Source organism: Myotis brandtii, unplaced genomic scaffold (genome assembly GCF_000412655.1).
Source record: "Myotis brandtii unplaced genomic scaffold, ASM41265v1 scaffold604, whole genome shotgun sequence".
Taxonomy (NCBI): Eukaryota; Metazoa; Chordata; class Mammalia; order Chiroptera; family Vespertilionidae; genus Myotis; species Myotis brandtii.
In genome coordinates, this window is record NW_005370286.1 from 3861591 (window position 1) to 3882454 (window position 20864).

The window sequence follows — 20864 nt, forward strand, 5'->3', positions numbered from 1 at the left end:
GAATGCTGCCCGCCGGTGGCTTTAGCTGGCGATCTGGGGAGTGGGGGGAAGGGACGAGGATTCGGCGAGGATTTGGCCCCACGGTCCCGCCTTCCCCGCGGGATTAGCGCGTGGGGCTGGGTGCCTTGGGAGGGGGTGGTGCGGCAGCTCAGCTGGCCCTGCTCCCTAGCGTGGCTCCACCCTTGCCCCTTGGTGCCGGGAGGCCTGCAGCTTGCGCTCCAGCCTTCCCAGCTTTTCAGCCTGGTTGGCTCTAGTTCCTCTTTCTTCACCCAGCTAGGATTTTCAGGCCACGATACGTTTGATCACTTCTCGTTTTTTAGCAATTTATTATTAGTCAGGGAGACAAGACCTCGCCTGTGTCCGGCTTCCTGAATTAACACGAGGCTCTCCTCCCCCCGGAAAGCCAGGCATGCCCATGCCTTGCCACGCCGCCTGGGAATGGGAGATGATCCCTTCCTGAAGAATGGTTTGAATCAGTCCTTCTCGTCTCTTACCACACTTCTGAACAAAGGCAAATTCACGTGAGCCTCACCCTTTTAAAATGTGAAATTCTCATTACCCTGACCAAAGGTGGACTGAGGGTACGGGTCAAGAAAGAGAGGAACCACACAGATGTAGGAAGTAGCCACATCTCGGGAAATGCGCTGTTCTGACCAACTTGCTGACATGGCCAGTTTGTAGAAGAGCCACAGAGGGCCCTTCTCTGAGGCTGATCCTTGGTGGGTAGTCCCAGCTGTTTCACTTCTCTTTGCTCAGCTCACCAACGCTGTGAACTTGGAGGAGGCGGTTTCCTTTTCCAGGCCTCTTATGGTTAAGTCTTACCTGACTAAAGGCGAGAGCTAACGCAGGTGATTTCATGAGGTCCTGCCCAGTGCCGTGACTTTGCAGGGATATGTGAATCTTTTTGGAGTACATACTCCTGGAAACACATCTGTTTACTGTGTGAACTTGGGGATATTCTTGAACCTGACCGAGATGTCAGAACGCGTTCCTCTGTGGTATCTGGAAAAATGTGTGTGGATTTTGCCTTCCCAGTACCTTCAACTCCTATTGTAGATTAGCCCAAGGTCATAAAGTCACAGGCATCAGTGAATCTGGTGGGTAGGCAAAATTCCTGAAGTGTTTTAGTGAAGGGCTGGATTCTATGAGTATTTTTAAATTTTCTAATAACAGCCCCCAATCACATAAAGCCTTTTTAAAATTCAAATATAGTTGACATATATTAGTTTCAGATGTACAATCTAGTGATTCGACACTTATGTATATCTTATGATAGAATCACAGCAAAAAATCTAGTAACCATCTGCTAGTTGACAAAGTTATTATATTATTGACTATATTCCCTGTGCTATATACATTATATTCCCGTGATTTATTTATTTTATAACTGGAAGTTTGACCCTCTTGTCCCCCTTCACGTTTTTACCATTCCCTAAAGATTCTTACTTCAGATTCTAGAGATTTCATTATTGGTAATATTGGCCACTGGGTACCAGATCTTTTCATGGATGGTCAGTTTCAAATAAGAAGAAGATAAAAATTCCCCTCCCCCCCCCCCCCCCCCCCCCATTCTGTATATAATTTCAAGGGTAGAGTAACAATGCAGATAACCCACAAGTTGTTTATATTTGATTTTGGGATACATTCTCTGTCTCTATATTGGATATGAGAGCTGGGAAAAAGGGTGGAGTCTTAAGTTTCTGGTTCTTTCTCATACTGGAAAACAAATCCATGTCATTGGTATTTTCAGAGGATGCATTTCCTTGGTTATAGACATAGCAGAGGCAATAGACCAGTTAGAGTTTGAAATCTGTATTTCTTAAAAGGTACACTTTTATGTTTTTTAGGATATTGAGTCTGGTGACCCAGGTGTTGGAACTTTTTGCAGCCCACAGTGTGAATTCTATGCATCTCAGAACCAGGGCATTTGTCATTGGATCATAGACTGTGCTAACAAGTTTGAGAGTATTTAATTGCTGTTTGACCAATGGAACTCACTGGGAAAATAGGGACTTGAGGTGGAAAAGCAGGCAACTAGATGTTTGGGCTCTTACTAATATTATAATCAATTTTGTAAGCTGATGGTGTGTATAATTTATTTGTGAAAGTAGACACTACTTTGTATTACCTGTTAATAACATTGTGAATAACTCCACTAACCCCTATTTAATGTGAACAAGAACTAATATCCATCAAATATTCTATTTTCCTTTTTTAATGCTGAGTAAACATGTTCATTTATTCTTTTAACCAATACTTATGAGATACCTACCATATATAAGGCCCATGTGCTAGGCATTGAGGGTGGGATGGTGAACCAGTCTTTGCTCTCACCAAGTTTATTGTCTGGTAGACAGTCATTCATAAAATAATCATGTAAATAAATTTGTACAATTACAAATATTTTTTCTAGGATAGATTCTTAGAAATGGACTTGTTTGGATTAGAAGGTATGTACACATAAAGTTTTGCTGGACATTGCAAAAGTGCCCCCCAAAATGGCAATACCAGTTCACATCCTCCCCGCCCCCAGCAGTACCCATGACACCACACAGTGGTCAACATTGACCAACAGCACTCTTTATTAATTTTGACAGCCTGACAAGTTTCTTAATTTTGCCAATCTAATGAACAAAAGTGGTACCTTTAAAGAGATCTGTATTATCTGGTTATTAGTGAGGTTTGAAATCTTTTCACATGTTTATCGACCGTTGAGGTTTCACCGTATTGTTCCTTCCTTAGTGAGTTTTAAGTCTGAAATTTGAACCCATTCCCCAGGAGGGAGCTCAGAGAGAAGGATGCTATCTACTCTGAATGGCAGAGCTGACAGCAGCCCTCCCTAATGTGAAGCCTTCAGTGGTGTGGTGAATAAGGTTGCTTTTGACAAAAGTTGTGAAATGTAATGACGGAGTCTGTCATAATATGAGCAATCTCTAATTTATACTTACCATTCCCTAAGCTCATGTCTTATAAATCACACCCACTTCTGAATTACTTCAAAACATTGTATGTTCCCTTCTAGTGAATGGTATAATTAGCTATATTATGTCTTTCCAGAAAGTTATATTATGTCCTTTAAAAAAAATTAGCCAGTGCGCGATTGCTTATGTGCAAGCAGATGTTGAGGTAATGAGGTAATTCTCCTTTTGTCTTTTTGGGGGCTTTATTTTATTGGACTGATTGACATCTCTAATGTACTGAGAAATGGCAACTTGGGATACTATTTCCAATGCATATTTCCTAGCTACCGAAATGGACATTTCCCTTACAAAACATCATACAATTTGCTCCCCTTCCAGAATTCTGTTGGGAAATGACAGACTTAGCTTAGCATTTGTTTAAGGTATATGATTTTCTTTGTAACTTATTCAACCCACATGCATTGAATATTCATAGCCAGGCACTGTGCTAGGCATCAGAGATACAGAGATGAATAAAACCTTGTCCCTCCGGGTGAGGATTGCCTACTCTAGAGCTGGTGGTAGGCCTGTAAATTACAGGAAGAATGTCTAATTGACATAGTTTGGGTCATGTGTTTAAGTCCTTTGGCCAGGGGGGAGGGTGGGGCACTTTGATTGGCAGCTCCCACAAAGACCAATGGATTGGAGTAGTTGTCCAAAAAAAGAATGGTGTGCCACTACCAGAAGGGGGTGGGGGGATGCAGGCTGGGCCAACACAAATGATGGCTGTCCACTAAACTGGTCAACATAGTAATGTGTCATTTGGAACTTGTGGAGGAAGTTGTGAAGAGAGTGGTTGTCACTTAACCATAAGGATATTCTAACATAATACCAAAACAACAACCAACCACCCAAAAGTCCTGGGCTCTTCTTGAGCTGAACACTATTTAAAATGGATTTCCTATGGTAAGATAATTGGTTTTAAAGCAAGGTGACCTCCTTTCATCTTTACTTACTATTATAGTCCTCAAGATTATTGAGAGAATGCTTAAGGTTCAGATGGAAATTTAGTCAAGCTTATTTTTAGAGCTGAGCTAGTCATGGGTTAGTATGCATACATATATTTCCTTGCTCTGTCAGCTGAGAGCCTAGAAGAACATATCTAGCTCCAGAACATGGCTTCTTATACCATTCTCCGATTAAAGGAACATGAGTCCTGGGAGAAATGGCTGATTCTAGGACAGGGGTGGCTGGGGCAGGAAACATACAAGATGAGCCTGGAGCATCTTGTACCAGAAACAGAGGAAGTGCTCAAACAAATGAGCCCACAGTCATGGGGGTATGTCAAGAGAGACAAGAACCAACTGAAAGAACTTCCTCATTGATGTTTCTATCTCTCTCTCCCTCTTCCTTCAAATTGGCCAAACCTGGGACAATTTGAATATCGGATTATAACCCAAAGTATAAAATTGAGAGTCATGAGTCCATACTGATAACAATAAATGTCTGAATAAACAGGGGAAAACACAAGTCTTCTATAGAAACAATTCCACATAATGGATGCAGATACTCCTGCTCAGAGAGAGGAGTGTAGCGCCTTATTCCTCCAGTGTGGGCTGCACACAGTGGGTTCCTTCCAAAGAGGACAGATGGAAAGGGGAGAAAGAGTGATGTTACAGTGGAGACGTTACCGCAGCGAGGTGACCAAGGTCCGCTTCAATGGCGATTTAAGTCATGTTGATAGTATGCACCTTTTTATTTTTTTCCCAGGAGATTTGATATTATTTTATTTTGTTTCCACCCCGTTGAGGATAATATGTACTTTTGATCAAAGATGATGAAAATGGCACTTTACCTCTGGGTCTTCCCTAAAAACCCATAGTCCTAGTCTACTCATGAGGAGAACATCGGACAAATCCCAATTGAAGCACATTTGGCCAAGTACCTGACCAGTGCTCCTCAAAACTGTCAAAAGTCATCAAGAACAAGGCAGGTCTGGGAAACTGTCACAGCCAAGAGGTGTCTAAGGAGACATGACATCTAAACGTAATATGGTCTCTGGGTGAGATCCTAGAGCAAAAATAGAACATTAAGGAAAAATTAAGGATGTATGAGTAAAGTGTGAACTTCATTCATAATAATGCTAGAGGCCCGGTGCATGAATTCGTGCACGGGTGGGGTCCCTCGACCTGGCTGGAGATCAGGGTCGATCGGGGCCGTGGGAGGTTGACTATGGGAGCTCACTGACCACCAGGGCGCAGCTCCTGCATTGAGCATCTGCCCCCTGGTGGTCAGTGCGCATCATAGTGACCGGTCGACCGGTTGTTTGGTTGCTTAGGCTTTTATATGTATAGATGGAGGTATGGTCAGTTATTTGTAATAAATGTACCATCCTAATGTAGGATGGTGATGATAGTAGAAACTGGGTATAGGGTGTCTGGGAACTCTGTACTATCTTTGCAATTTTGCTGTAAATTGAAAGCTTATAAAAATTAAAGCTTATTGAAACTAGTAGTGCTGCTTACATTCTTGTACACATCTATCTCTAAGTGCAGCCGTAGGAAAATTTCTCAAAAGTGCAATTGTTGGATCCAAAAAGTATGTGTATTTTAAACTTTGCAGTGCTGTAGATTTTATTCTATCAAGTTGTAACACAGCCAAGCTTTGCTTTGAAATGTAGAAGGAACGTGGCTTTTGTTTTTCTCTGCTTACCATGCTGGCTAAGCATTTTAAACATTAAAGCATGAGTTCTGAAATTTGTGTATGGTACAATGGGCAGGAATGTATTAGGATCCTTTTAGTTAAAATCCTCTGCAGCACAAATCAGTGGTTCTGCCATATAGGTTTGTTGTAAATAGGACTTTTGGGGAGCAGTTTTAGACTTACAGAAAAATTGAGCAGAAAGTACAGAGAATTACTACAGAGTTCCTCCCTCCCCCTCCCCATGTTCCCTATTACCATCATTAGTGTGCTACATTTCTTAGAATTGATGAGCCAATATTGATACATGATTATTAACTACTGAAGTACATAGTTTACAATAGGGTTCATTCTTTTTCTTAAAAAAAATATTTTATTGATTTCAGAGAGGAAGGAAGAGGGAGAGAGAGATAGAAACATCAATGAGGAGAGAGAATCATTGATTGGCTGCCTCCTGCACACCCCACACTGGGGACCAAGTCCGCAACCCGGGTATGTACCCCGACCGGGAATTGAATCGTGACCTCCTGGTTCATAGGTCGATGCTCAACCACTGAACCAAGCTGGCTGGGAAGGGTTCATTCTTTACGTTGTATTTTCTATGTTTTTGACCAATGTATAACCTACTATTACATTATTATGCCAAAAAAATTTCCTCTGCTCTGCCTGTTCATCCTCCCTTCTTACCCCTGACCTCCTGGCAACCACCGATCCTTTTACTAGCTCCATAGTTTTTCCTTTTCCAGAATGTCATACAGTTGGAATTGAGAGTATGCAGCCTTTTTAGGTTGGCTCTTTCGCTTAGTCATATGCATTTAAGGTTCCTCCATGTCTTTTTTTCTGGCTTGATAGCTCATTTGTTTCTCTTTATCACTGGATAATACCCCATTGTGTGGATGTACCAGAGTTTGTCTGTCTACTCACCTGTTGGTGAACATTGTGGTTGCTTTCAAGTTTTGACCATTAGGAGTAAAGCTGCTGCAAACATTCATATGGTGGTAAGAGAAGTGTTGTGTGGTCCTATGACAAGGTCTTAGTCTTTAAGAAGCCTGGGCTCCTGGGCTGTGACTTTCACAAGGGCTTCTCAGTGTTGTTTTTTTCCTCCTTCGTGGAGACAGGAATGCTGGAGGGGGCTGGAGTGGGGTTAGAACCTTCCCCCAAGTCCGGCAGGCTCTGGTAGAATAATTTCTCTTGAGAGCAGGCCGGTTAAGAAGAACAGAATGCTCTAAGCATATTTCATAATGGCCACTGCCCCCTCCCCGGCCGGGTGTTCACTGTGACGCCCTGCTAGCCCTCTTGGAGGTAAAACTCACAGCAGTGTGGGGGCCCTCCGAAGACTGATCTGTTCCTTGAGGTTTTTTTTGTTGTTGTTTTTTTAAATATATATTTTATTGATTTCAGAGAGGAAGGGAGAGGTAGAGGGAGAGAGAGAAAGAATGATGAGAATCATCAAGCGACTGCCTCCCCCACCGCCCCTACTGGGGATCAAGCCCACAACCCAGGCATGTGCCCTGACCAGGAATCGAACCATGACCTCCTCATAGGATGACACCCACCAGGCTCACCTGAGGCTTTTAAATCTCAGACTTGTTAGGGCTGAGCTCCTAGCTGTTTGTCATGACAGTTCGGGTTTCCCGTGTTGGTGAGCGAGCAGCGTCTGCACCTTGGCCTCTGCCCTCATTAAAGTTGTGATCCTCTCTCTCTGCTCGATTGTCTCTCCAGGTTTTGGATCCAGGTTTTGGAGTAGCGATTTGCCCCGTGACCTCAGTTCTCTGATAGATGTAAGAAGATTTGTTGACTTTTGGTTTGTTCAGCATTTTTGTTGTGAGGAAGGGAGTGTTAATTCATAAGTTTGTTACATACCGGACCAGAAAGCAGACTTACATATGTATTTTAAGGTTACTCAGTTTCTTTCCTTTCTGTTGGTTACTTTTTAAAAAAATATATATTTTATTGATTTTTTTACAGAGAGAAAGGGAGAGGGATAGAGAGTTAGAAACATCGATGAGAGAGAAACATCAATCAGCCGCCTCCTGCACACCTCCTACTGGGGATGTGCCTGCAACCAAGGTACATACATGCTCTTGACCGGAATGGAACCTGGGACCTTTCAGTCCGCAGGCCGACGCTCTATCGACTAAGCCAAACCGGCTAGGGCTGTTGGTTACTTTTTAAAAATTTATCTTTATTGTTGAAAGCTTTATAGATGTTCCCTCCCCCCTTTTACTTTTCCCCCATTGACCCCCTCCTTCCCACTCCCACCGCCTCCCCTGGCCTTCACCGAACCATTGTCTGTGTCCATAGGTTATGCATATATGCATATAAGATCTTTGGTTAATGTCTTCTGTTGAGTAATTTGAAATAGCATTAATTCATTAACACTGAACTGTGTGTCCTCCCAAGTAGTGAGTGAATTTCAGGCTTGGCATAATTTCTTTTCAGATGTGAAATCTGTCACCTTTGTTTTTTTAATCAGTTTTTCCAGCAGCGGTTTCCCTGATGTTTCTAATGCTTTAATTAACAAGTGAGGTAGAAACGACTTCTACGAGCAGGACCCGTTGGGATGTGTGCAGAAGGGAGTACTGTCCTAATGGCACATTATCTGTTATGGCTCATGTCCTCACTCGCCATTAGTAAGAAGCGTTTCAAGGCTCCATGAGCCTCAAAGATGCAGACTCAGTGGGTGAGGATCTACGTGAGAAGAGCTCATGAGGCAGTGGTTCCTGGTTATATCTGATGGCTACTGAAAGCTTCATTTTCTTTACGTGTCCTATTGTACCATCTGATGTAAGAGAGCCTTTGCATATGGGGAGGGGAGTAAGTGCTCTTTCAGGGTGTGTTCCTGTGAAGACAAATCAGATCCATTCTTCCTTCTTCCTTAACATAGCTCACATGTGTCAGGTGCCTCCTGCATGTCAGGCATTGTGCCAGGTGTGGGCATCCGGGTGCATGAAGACAGGCCTCACCCTTGAGGACTCTCTCTGGCCTAGCGCTTTAGCACATTGTTCAGAGTAATGCCCGGTAATGTTTTTCACACGAATGACCGGGAATCCCTAGACTGGTTCTGCCTCTATCGTTTCTTTTTTTTTTTAAAATATATATTTTTATTAATTTCAGAGAGGAAGGGAGAGGGAGAGAGAGATAGAAACATCAATGATGAGAGAGAATCATTGATTGGCTGCCTCCTGCATGCTCCCCACTGGGGATTGAGCCTGTAACCTGGGCATGTGCCCTTGGCCAGAATCAAACCTCGGATCCTTTAGTCTGTACGCTCTATCCACTGAGCCAAATCGGCTAGGGCTCCATCGTTTCTTACTGTGGGACTTGACTTCTCAATCTTTACAACAACGATGTTAATCTTTGGCTTAATTGCTCTACATCACACATTGATAAGAACCAGCCTCTCATTCAACATGGCCATTGACTCTGTGCTTGGTCTCCTGTTGGTGTAAGCAGTGCATCCAAGTGGGAGAAAGACAAGAAAACGGACCTCTGCTCAGATAATTCATAGCATTGTATGTCGATGTTCTGTCCAGTAGAGACACATGAACAGTATCCATTGGTAATATATTAGAAATATAGAAATATAAGTGCTGATGTTTGCCTGAGGTATATGGGGAGGGTTTCTTAGAAGAAATGACAGGTTGAATTGCATTGAAGACGAGGAGGTAGGGAAGATGGGGAGGGGAAGACCTTGCAGGCAGAGGGAAAAATATTTTAAAGGCACCTGGGTACTAAAGGTCTGAGAGGGTTCAGGGAAGCATTGGGACTTTGGGTGTGATGGACTGAGTTGTGGTCTTCGACCGAATAGTGTGGGGTAGGGAGGGAGAGTGGGGTCCTAACATCTTGGGGGCCTTTAAATAAGAGAGTGAAATGTCCAGGTTGGTTTGTTACTATGCTGTCTACCCCGTAAAGAATGAACTTGGGATAGAGGGAGGCTAGAGGCTAGATAAGAAGTGTTTGCTCTTATTAAGGGTCGGAATCTGGGCAGAGGTACTGGCTGTAGAGGAAGGGTAGATCGGAGAGTCATTTTAAGAGTTCTGAGCAGTTTGGTCCTTTGGAGGTGGGGCAGAGTGGGGCATCGGGGTGATCCCGAGGTGCTAGCCGGAGGACTCGGTGGGTGATGGCATCAGGGGAAGGAGATCCTACGCAGCAAATAGGAGGTTTCCATGAATGGGAATCCATTGTCCTGAGTTTGAGGAGGGTTTCAGGGAACTGGGAAGGTCCCAGGAGAACTGATTGTTTTCACCCTCCCTGAGGTGTTATCTTCCGCAGTTATCAACTTCAATTGTGATGTTTCTGAAACAGCTAAGTACACGCTGCTGCTTCCTGGGCTGGCTAGCTCATGATTTGCAGCTTGGAAAGAAAACTCCCATTCTTGGAATTTAGGGAGTTGGAAAATAGAAAACCAGCATGATCCTTGCAACACTTGCTCTGCTGGACCATCTCCACACCTTCCTTTTTTCCATTCTATCCTCTTAGGTGGGGATTCCCCTCCTTGGCTGCACATTACAATCACCTGGGGTGCTCACTTCTTAAAAAAAAAATGGATGTCAGGGTCTCCCCTAGACGAGTTAAACCAGAAGCTTGGGTTGGGGGTGGGTGGAGAGGGGGCCAGCCATCTGTATGCCTTAAAAGCTTCCCGGGTGATGCCGATGGGCAGCCAGGGTTGAAACGGCAGCGCTTGGGCGTGCTTCCACTTCTTTGCCCAGCTACGGTTGATCTTTAGTCTCCGTTCTCCTCTTACTTGGTGGGAGATAATAGTCCTTTGGGTGGCAGACACTTTTCTGCTGTGCCATCTTTCAGACCAGGGGGGACAAAAGTACGCCCCAGACTGAGGGCATTAGAGACCAGCCTCCTCTGTTGTCATGCACACGTGATTTGATGTGCTTGGCCGTGTCAGTAATAATAATACCCATGGCTAACGCGTACGGAACACTTCATATGCCCGAGCACCCTTCTATCATACGCGTGAAGTCACTCACTCTTAGTAACAGCACTGTGAGACGTGTTTAGTTGTTATTCCTATTTTCCAGATGAGGAATAGGAGACTCGGATTAACCCGTTTGCCCAAGGTCCCCGGACTGCCCTGCTCTGGGGCCGGGATCAGGCTGCACTTTCATTCCTGGGCTGTGGGACCTGAGGGTACAGTGGAATGAACTACCCCTGCGGACTGAGGGACGGTGTCTGCCCAAGCTGTGGATCTTTTTTCCCACGGTAGAGAGTTGGTCAAATCCATCTTTTCTTTGGCATGGGTTAGTTCAAGATTTGGAGGATCTCTCTCATCAAATCACTTGAGCTGTGCGACGGACTTAAATTTTGTCAAACTGTGAGCCCGTTCTGGAACAATAAGAAAGCTTTTTCTGTGACTCTTCAATCTTGCCAAAAAAGGAGTAACTGAATAATGTAGGTCACTTCCTGCTTGTCCAGTTTTGCTGGGGATGGTTACATATGTATGCACTACGGTGTGTGTGTGTGTGTGTGTGTGTGTGTAAATATTATTTAGAGCAATGGGGGCTGGGTTTTCTAACTTCAAAGAAATAAAAAATATTAGTAACTTTTCTTTCCTCTTCTGCCTTGTCCCTCTTCCCTCTACCAAGTGGTTGAATTCTTCTCACACCTTTCTTCTCCTTTCCCTGTACCTGACTTTAGTATTATTTTTAACTCACACATAATCACAATAAAACATGTCTTCTGTGATTTCCATTAAGATACAATAGGTGAAGGGTTCTTAATGAACCCTTTTCATAAAGACCCAGTCATTGGGAGTCTGTAATGTTTCACCTGAATTCTATTGGCAATATAATGGAAGAATAGTATCGGTATTTTTCAAAAGCCTTCAAAGCCATTACCTGATGTTTTAAATACAAAAACATTTTCTTAATATCACTATGAGATCATGGTTTTAGAAGCCTTTATTGTCTGTTTTGTACGTCTGTAAAGTAGGTCAATAAGAATAGAGTGGTAAAGCAATTGTGATTTTTCAGCGTCACCTGCAGATACTTTTAAATGTCAAGTAAACTAATGCAAAGTCTCTCAGTAAAGTCTATATTTATTTTTCCAAGCAATATTACATATAGTAATAAGATCTGGAATTATGAGCATAGATGACCCAATGGCATAAGTCAGCGGTTCTCAACCTGTGGGTCGCGACCCCTTTGGCGGTCGAACGATCCTTTCACAGGGATCACCTAAGATCATCCTGCATATCAGATATTTACATGACGATTCATAACAGTAGCAACATTACAGTTATGAAGTAGCAACGAAAATAATTTTATGGTTGGGTCACAACATGAGGAACTGTATTTAAAGGGCCAGAAGGTTGAGAACCACTGGCATAAGGTTGAGGGATGCATATGTTTAGCATCCCTCAGTTCTTTTGGTTTGTAAAAAAAAAAAAAAGTGTGTGTGTGGTGGGGGAGGGGGAGGGCTTTTAGTGATTTTTCAGAACCAAGAACAATTTAGTTCGTACTCATGGGTTTGGGTTTGTGTGGTGCAGGCTGATGAGGAGCTGGTGCGGGAGGGCTGCATTCTGTGGTTAATCAAATCTGTTCTGTTGGAAATGTAGTTATTCTTAAAATGGCTATATCTTTACATGTATTCATTCAGCTGTTTTTATGGGCTAGTTTTCCAGGATTCTTTTTGGGGTGTGGCTTTAATTCTTATTTAGATGGTCGTGGGATGCTAATAAAACTTCTGGACCGTGGTGATATGATCCCATAAATATCTGTTCATTTGAATTGGATTGTCAGATGTTGGTCCTACCACCACGGTAGCTATTCTAAACCCTTTGGGTCACGATTGGAGGAAATAAAACAGGTACTTTACCCTGTGAGTTGTCTGTTTCTGGGCTGCTCTCTGATTCAGTGGTTAGAATCAGAGACACTTCTAGAATTAATGACCAGATAGATATCTGGGATGTTCTTGAAGCCCTGGTTTCAGATTTTTTATTTTTATCTTTAGGTTATTCATAGAAGTAGGAAGTTCTGTTCATCTTTTTTTTTTAAAGAAAAACTTTTTGTATATAAATCCAATTATATTTTTAGAAAGTAAAAGTATAAAATTCCAATCTGATGATTTCCTGGAGCAGTGGTTCTCAACCTTCCTAATGCCGTGACCCTTTAATACAGTTCCTCATGTTGTGGTGACCCCCAACCATAAAATTATTTTCGTTGCTACTTCATAACTGTCATTTTGCTACTGTTATGAATCGTCATGTAAATATCTGATATGCAGGATGTATTTTCATTGTTACAAATTGAACATGATTAAAGCATAGTGATTAATCACTAAAACAATATGTAATTATATATGTGTTTTCTGATGGTCTTAGGCGACTCCTGTGAAAGGGTCATTTGACCCCCAAAAGGGTCGCGACCCACAGGTTGAGAACCGCTGTCCTGGCACGTGTTAGCAGTCACGGTGCTGGGCTGGGAGGGGGCAGCAGTTCTGTGAGGCCCACCCGAGGCACTGTGCTCCATCATCAACCCCGGGTCCTTCTCTTTCTTCCCGTCACATGCCCTGAATGTACATCCTCAGCTGTGAGCGTATCTAAAAATGGTGCTTTGGCCGGGCCGGTGTTGCTCAGTGGTTGAGCATGGACCCATGAACCAAGAGGTCACTGGTTCGATTCCTAGTCAGGGCACATGCCTGAGTTGTAGGCTCTGTCCCCAGTAGGTGGCGTGCAAGAGGCAGCAGGTCGATGTTTCTCATTCATATTTCTATATCTCTCTCCCTTCCTCTAGCTCTAAAAATCAATAAAACCACATTTTAAAAAATAAAAATGGTGCTTTGACTAAAAGATGAATGTGGGGGGTTCAGATTACTTTATTTTTCTGGCAGTAGAGGGTTATAAGTTGAAAGCTGCTGTTTTTCTCCTCCATATAGTTGGAAATATTTCTAAGTAATTCACACGTTTTTCCAACCCAGTGAAATGAATCTGGCTGGTGTGTGGGGCCTGGTGCATGATGATCTCGCAGTGCCTGGAAGCAGTTGTTCTTAGCTGACTGCTCAGAGCAGGAACTTTGTTGCTCTGTGGATGCTAAAGCAGATGTGTGACAGTGCGTGGGACGTGTAAGCCGACTTTATTTTCTGGCGGCTCATTAAGAAACAAACCTGATTACAGCACCACAAACGAATGGTGCTGGAAGGAACTTCAGGGAACACCCACCTGCCAGGACCAAGTCTGGGTATCAGAGAGAAGCGACTCTTCATAGGCCACTTCTGGCTCACAGGTCTCCCTGATGACCCGGGGAGAACTGGAATTCGGGTTGGTGGGCTCTCATCCGCTACGGCAGCGGTTCTCAACCTGTGGGTCACGACCCCTTTGGGGGTCGAACGACCCTTTCTCAGGGGTCGCCTAAGACCATCAGAAAACACATATATAATCACATATTGTTTTTGTGATTAATCACTATGCTTTAATTATGTTCAATTTGTAACAATGAAAATACATCCTGCATATCAGATATTTACGATTCATAACGGTAGCAAAATGACAGTTATGAAGTAGCAACGGAAATAATTTTATGGTTGGGGGTCACCACAACATGAACTGTATTAAAGGGTCGCGGCATTAGGAAGGTGGAGAACCACTGCGCTACGGTCTCTTTTCCTTCCTTCCTCTTAGAAGCAGAAGCCCTCCGTGACCTCTTCTGCACCCCTCCTAGTCAATAGACAAGAGCGGGTAGTTGGGGTCCCAGGTTTTCCTACTGTAAACTTGTGGCGGTGTTATATAACGTTGCTTTCCTTTTTTTTTTTCTTTCAGCAATAGGCGAATATGAAGACCTCAGAGCAGAGAACCAGAAAACAAAAGAGAAGGTTTGTACTTTACCCTTTCTTTCCTCTCTTCCATGTGTAAAAAGCCTAGATGGCATGGTGCATTGTTCTGCCACCAATTTCAGTTAAATGCGAATGGGAGTGGGGTGTTTTTTTTTGTTTTGTTTTGTTTTTTCTTTTCTCCTGCATGTGTGGTTCAAGCTTCTATCAACTCCAGCCTCCAGATGGTGGAGAATAGCAGGCATGCCACAGTGGGCGCTGCTCTGGGAGATTAACTACCCAGCTAAATGCAGCCAGGCACCCGGCCAAGCAGCTCAAGCCCCCAAGAATTGTACTTTCCCCCAACAGTCAGATTTGGGATTCTGGTGATGGAATGGAAGGCCTGACACATGTACTTTTGGGGTTTAGACATGCTAGATTCTGGAGGGAACTGTTTGGAATGAATCCTGGGTGGTTAGCCCAAATGCCTCCATAAACTTTTCGTCTGCTTACTTCCTTTAAGTATGTAAATAACATACCGGAAGTTGAAAAATACCCAATGTGAAGACGGGGAAGCCTGGTGATGATTTTCAGGGACCCTGGAAGTTTTATTTTTAAACTGTTAAATAATTGAACTCACTCACGTTTACAGACTACTTATCATTTTGACTCTCAACATGTTTATTGAAAATTAGTGTGTGTGTGTGTGTGTGTGTGTGTGTGTGTTCCCTGCAAATTTAGGGGGGGACAAATGGGAGGGAAGGCTAATTTTTTAAAAAGTAGAAAGCGCCCTAACCAGTTTGGCTCAGTGGATAGAGCATTGGCCTGTGGACTGAAGGGTCCCGGGTTCGATTCTGGTCAAGGGCATGTAACTTGGTTGCGGGCACATCCCCAGTGGGAGGTGTGCAAGAGGCAGCTGATGGATTTTTCTCTCTCTCTCTCATATCGATGTTTCTAACTCTCTATCCCTCTCCCTTCCTCTCTGTAAAAAATCAATAAAATATATATATTTTAAAAAAGTAGAAGGACTGAATAGAAAATGAAAAGTAGGAGAGAACAGAACCGCCCATTACTGTTTTTCGACATAAATGAAATTTACTTTTCCTTGGATGTCTCCTCCATGGATGTTCCCGGCCCAAGAGGGGAAAAGCAAAACCAGTTGGAAGGGTTAACTCAGGAGAACTCTTTGACTTAACCTAGAAGATACGAGGAGGGGAAGCAAACAGGTGTCTTCATAGGATGGAAAAGGAAGGACATAGAAGAAAATGAATAGCGTAAGAGGAAGAATAAACTTTCTGTTGTCTCTTTTCTTCTTCTTTAATTCTTGCTTACTTGTAGCCCTAGCATTGCCCTAAAAGTAGATGTTCTGTAAACTCCTGTGTTGGTGGTGATGATGGTTATTGAACTGAGAGCCACTTTCTGCAGTGAGGGTTTAAGTCAGTGATGGCAAACCTTTTGAGCTCGGCGTGTCAGCATTTTGAAAAACCCTAACTTAACTCTGGTGCCGTGTCACATATAGACATTTTTTGATATTTGCAACCATAGTAAAACAAAGACTTATATTTTGGATATTTAGTTTATATATTTAAATGCCATTTAACAAAGAAAAATCAACCAAAAAGATGAGTTCGTGTGTCACCTCTGACACGCGTGTCATAGGTTCGCCATCACTGGTTTAAGTGAACCATCTGTTATGCGAGTGGAATCACAGGGAAAATGCATTTGGTAAAAGAAAGGTTATAAATTATCTTAGCCCATCCACTGTTTACACGTTTCCCTACACAGAGTATGGCCTAATACTTTTGTCACATCTGTATGCGTTATTGACCTGCTTCTGTTCTAATTCTTTAAAAATAACTATTAACAGAAATGGGAAGAAAGGAAGTGGAAGCAGCGTGGAATGCTGTGTGCTTGGGTAGAACAAAATAGAGTGGTTTTAAGTTCGCCGCACTCTGTTTATCTTCTGTTAAAAGACTAGCAGGCTTATTACTGAAGATTTTCCCCCCAAAAGGGGGGCTGTATTACAAAGGAGGGCAACATATAATAAAAGCCTTTTCTGCAGCATAGAATGAGTAAAAGCAGCTGTAGTTCCGGCCGTGGTGAGCGGAGAACACCATTTTCTCTGGCCACGCACGTTCTCGTGCCTGGCTGGGTGATCTTTGTCTCCTCCGCATCAGCAGGTATACGTGGCCATCCTTGCCTCACGGCCCCAACACAGAGTTCCGTGAAATCAATCAAGGACGGGAATCCAAAGGAAGACTCCACTTGCCATAGTTAATTTGAGGTGGGGAAATTTTTGCACGAGTGGAAGGGACCCAAAAAATAAATTGCAAGTTATTTCTCCCTTCCACATGTCCACGTTAAGTCTGACTATCTTTGTTGCCAGATCATTAACCTTATCCGTGGGAAGAGACAGCGGGTGCAATTCTTTTGGGTGATATATATATATTTTAAAAGAGAGTGAAAGGGAGGGGAGGAGACAGAGAGAGAAACATTGATGTGAGAGAGACACATCAATTGGTTGTGTCTCCTGCATGCGCCCCAACCAGGGTCAGGCATCAAGCCTGCAACCGAGGTATGTGCCTCTGACTGGAACTGAACCCAGGACTCTGCAGTCCACAGGCCAATGCTCTATCCACTGAGCAAACTGGCTACAGTGGGTAAGATCTTTTAGGCCTTGTTTGGAATCTCCTCTGTTGAGACAAGTGGTAGGACATGAATCTCCTCAGAGCAGGCGTTGCTTAAAAGGCTGTGTTCATTACTAAGTCACCATGGGTCATGTGCTCTCCTTTATCTCCCTTATCTGATGCTTCAAACAGCCCTGGGCCAGCTCCATTTCCGGAAGAACAGGACCTCAGGGTCCAACAGGCTCTACACTCAAACATGGGTCTTCTAACCACCACTGTTCTCTTTGAAGCAGGTGAACTTAAGGGAGCGAATTAACTTTTCCACAAAGGGCTCGGTCTTATTCACAATTCTTTATTGTTAGCTCGTGAACTTCCCACACGAATTTAATTCCACACGTGATCAGACTCAGTGCTTTCCTGGATCATTTGTCCATCCGTTTGTATTTAGAAACTGAAAGTTGAGTATCAGATCAATCTGTGTCAGTAAAATCCACGAGTGTGGGTGTGTGCATACAGCATTCCTGACATTCCTGCGTTCCAAGGATAAGAGTTGGAGATTTGGGAGGGTGGGCCAAAGTGTTCCTGATCTTTTCCTTTGCAGTGTTCCCTTTTTAAGAAATGTAATGACCCTCATTTTGTGGTTTTTATCATTGCCTTTGAAGGTGGGATCAGAATCTTTTTGAGTTGATGAGGAAAGCTTTTTGAAGGGAAAACTTTTTGTTGAATGGCTTCTGAGTACCGAAGTAAAAAAAATGCCCATGAAAGTCCCAGTCTACTGAGGGGCACAGGCAAGTTGACAAATAACTGTAAGAAACTGCGATGATAGAAGTGAATGCCTAGGGTTTGGGGGTGGATGGGAAAAGGACAAAAAACACAAGGTTCCTACTCAATGCCATGTGACATACTCTTCGTAGCTCATAATGCTTGGCTTAAATGCCACCTACTGTTTTTAAAGCCTCTAATTCTCTTAGGAGCAGAATTAATTGTTTGCTTCTTTGTAATAAAACATCTGAATATTTCTTATGCACTTATCGCATTTTATCAACACAAGTTCATTATTATCAAAATGTCTCGGGTACACATGTATGGGTTGGATCAAAATGTGAACACTTCAGTTTTTTTGTTTTTTATTTTTAACATCAAAGTAAGTGGAGATTTTGGAAAGGGTGCTACTTTCTGTTATTTTATTTTATTTATGCCTAGTTTCTAAGGAATGTTATCAACAGTATGTGAAAAAGCAAGAAAGCCTATCATATTGAAGTCAGCAACCCTTCCCAGACTGTTCTTTTGGGGGTAAGAGAAAACAGAGGACTAGTTATTTCAGAATCAACCAAATCAAATGTTTTACTTTGCATGTGAAGCAGTCTCCATATTCAAATGTTAGTCATGCTTCTACAATGGAAGCGCATTCTCTAATGACTCACTCAGGGTCCTTGTCATGACTGTTTGGGGGTTTTCCTACATGGGGGCGGCAAAGGCTCATGAGCGATGAGTGGAATAGCTTTCAGCTGTCTGAGGCTGGAGGGGGTGTGGGTGGAGCGGGCATATCAAGAAGGAAATCTGTGTAGCAGAAGAATGCCTTTAAACAGTACGTATTTGTGTCGAATATTATGAGCTGAGATGGAGATTGGAAATGCATACATGTGTAAGTGGCTGCTTAGACGTCGTTTGGCTGGGCTGCCGTCACAGTGCATCGGGCCCTTCTGTCAGCTCGCCAGGATCGAGGCATGGAAAGGGAAGGAGGCCGACCCTGTCCAAGATTGAGGTTTCGAGCAGCAAGGAAGACGATACTGTTTGCACCTTTGCTTGGTTGTCTGTTGTCAAAGTTTCCTCCTCTCGTGTTAATTTCAGAGGCGAAGGTCCCAAAGTGTTTTATTTAAGAAAAAAAAAAATCAATCAAGAAGCCACGTTTAAAGAGCAAGATGTGCACCCATTATGCTGACTGTTCATGCATAAAACATCCACATACATGCAGTTTCTTTAGAGCCGAGTGGCAAGTGGTTGTGCCAGAGAGAAAGTAATTACTCCGCAGTTTGAAAGTGAAAACGAGTCTCTTATTAACAGCAATCTATCCAGAAACAAAAGAGCAGGGATCTCCGGGCGGATGACATGTGCTCCCCTCCGACACACAATACCTAGAATGTGGAGAATGCTCCTGAGACAGCTCTCGGGGCAGCCGCTACTTTATTGCCTCTGGAACTTGGAGGGGAAAACTTTGAATTGGAAGAAAGAACACCACCAAAAAGGGAGAGACACTGAAAGGAATTCCATCCGCGGGGGAATGATTTCACTGATTGTGTTCTTTGAGGATAAGCACAGTGGAGTTCTGGCCAGACTTCCCTAGGTGGAACAATAGAACGGTCGATGATTATTGAAAAGGACTTGATGGTCCTCTGAGGCCATCGCCCGAGATTCTGAAACAGGTAAATATGCCCAGTTCCGATGCTTTTAAATATTGGAACTGGACATAGAAAGAGTGGCCGTCCAGAAGAATGAGTAAGAATGGGGTGGGTCGAGGCCTCTTTGCACTGAGTGGGACAGCCTCTGCTGTATGATCTGCAGTGTAGCGTTTCTCTCATGATAGGCAGTATTCTTATAAACTGCTTGCTGCATTGTTGATCTTTCCTGGTAGATCCTATGTTTTGTGGGAGCACGTTGTTTATTATGTTTCCCACTGTATTCCCCCCCCCCCCCCCGTGCTTACACGGTGCCTGGCACGTGTGGGTGCCCCAATTTGCTCAATGCTTGAGGAAGGAAATAGGGTGGCGTTCATGGATTATAGTCCATATGTGCTTGGAAGTCTAATTCAGCCAGCGGTAAGGTACTTACCCAGGTATAGAGTGTCCGCCCTGTTGGTGTAGTGCAGCGGTTCTCAACCTGTGGGTCATGACCCCTTTGGGGGTCGAACGACCCTTTCACAGGGGTCGCCTAAGACCATCGGAAAACACATATATAATTACATATTGTTTTTGTGATTAATCACTATGCTTTAATTATGTTCAATTTGTAACAATGAAAATACATCCTGCATATCAGATATTTACATGACGATTCATAACAGTAGCAAAATGACAGTTACGAAGTAGCAACGAAAATAATTTCATGGTTGGGGGTCACCACAACATGAGGAACTGTATGAAAGGGTCTCGGCATTAGGAAGGTTGAGAACCACTGGCTTAAAGCAACCGGTGCTTGTGCTGCTGGTCCTCCCCAGCCCTGGGCTCCAGAGAATCACGGGACGCCGTAATTAAGCGACGCGGGCCCACGAACATCTGTTGCTATTGCAAAGTCTTCATGAGCAATTCTCAGACAAAAAAGAAGCCATTTCTACAAATAGTGCAGCTGCAGGAGCAGGGTAGGGGAAGGGGCAGGGTGGGTGAGGGGTTCCTGTGGGATATAAAGATGAAACATTCGTCCCAAATGGCCCGCAACCCTTACTGCTTCTCTCTGCGGGGAGCATGAGAGCAAGGTTACAAGATATTTTCGTGGGTTCACCTGAAATGGCGAAATAAGTGGATGTTTGGATTTCTGCTTAGTGAATGGGCCTGTCGCTCATAGTTTGTTCAGCTCTGGGTGAGAATAAGCTGCATTTGCAGCATATGTAGATCCTTCCCCCCTCCCTCTGCCCTCCCCCCCCCCCCTTCCCGGCACACACCCCTTTCAGTAATCATAGCAGATGGTGAATTCTGTGGCTGCCAGTTCTGTCCTAATGTGGTTGTAGAAAATAGAAAGCCAGGCCACATGAAGACCCCTGAGAGAACACAGCTGGGGTTGGGGGACAGCGTCTGAATCTGCCAGTGAAGACCCTGGGGTGCGTGCACAGGCACCTCGCTAGACTATAGATTTGGGTCATTCGCAGGTCAGAACACGACTGTGA

At 43.6% G+C, this 20864-nt stretch overlaps 1 protein-coding gene across 2 annotated transcripts in view; it reads left to right on the forward strand.

The window, feature by feature from the left end:
• The window catches only part of SHTN1 (shootin 1), an 89549-nt gene that overhangs the window by 980 nt on the left and 67705 nt on the right, over positions 1 to 20864 (forward strand). Inside the window, exons 2-3 of one of the 2 annotated variants that reach the window (XM_014550572.1) lie at positions 3888 to 3891; positions 14371 to 14423. The gene's annotated coding sequence lies outside the window, so the exon portion shown is untranslated. Of the gene's footprint in view, positions 1 to 502; positions 522 to 3887; positions 3892 to 14370; positions 14424 to 20864 lie in introns of those variants that run through there. The other variant, XM_005879684.2, reaches the window with a different exon arrangement.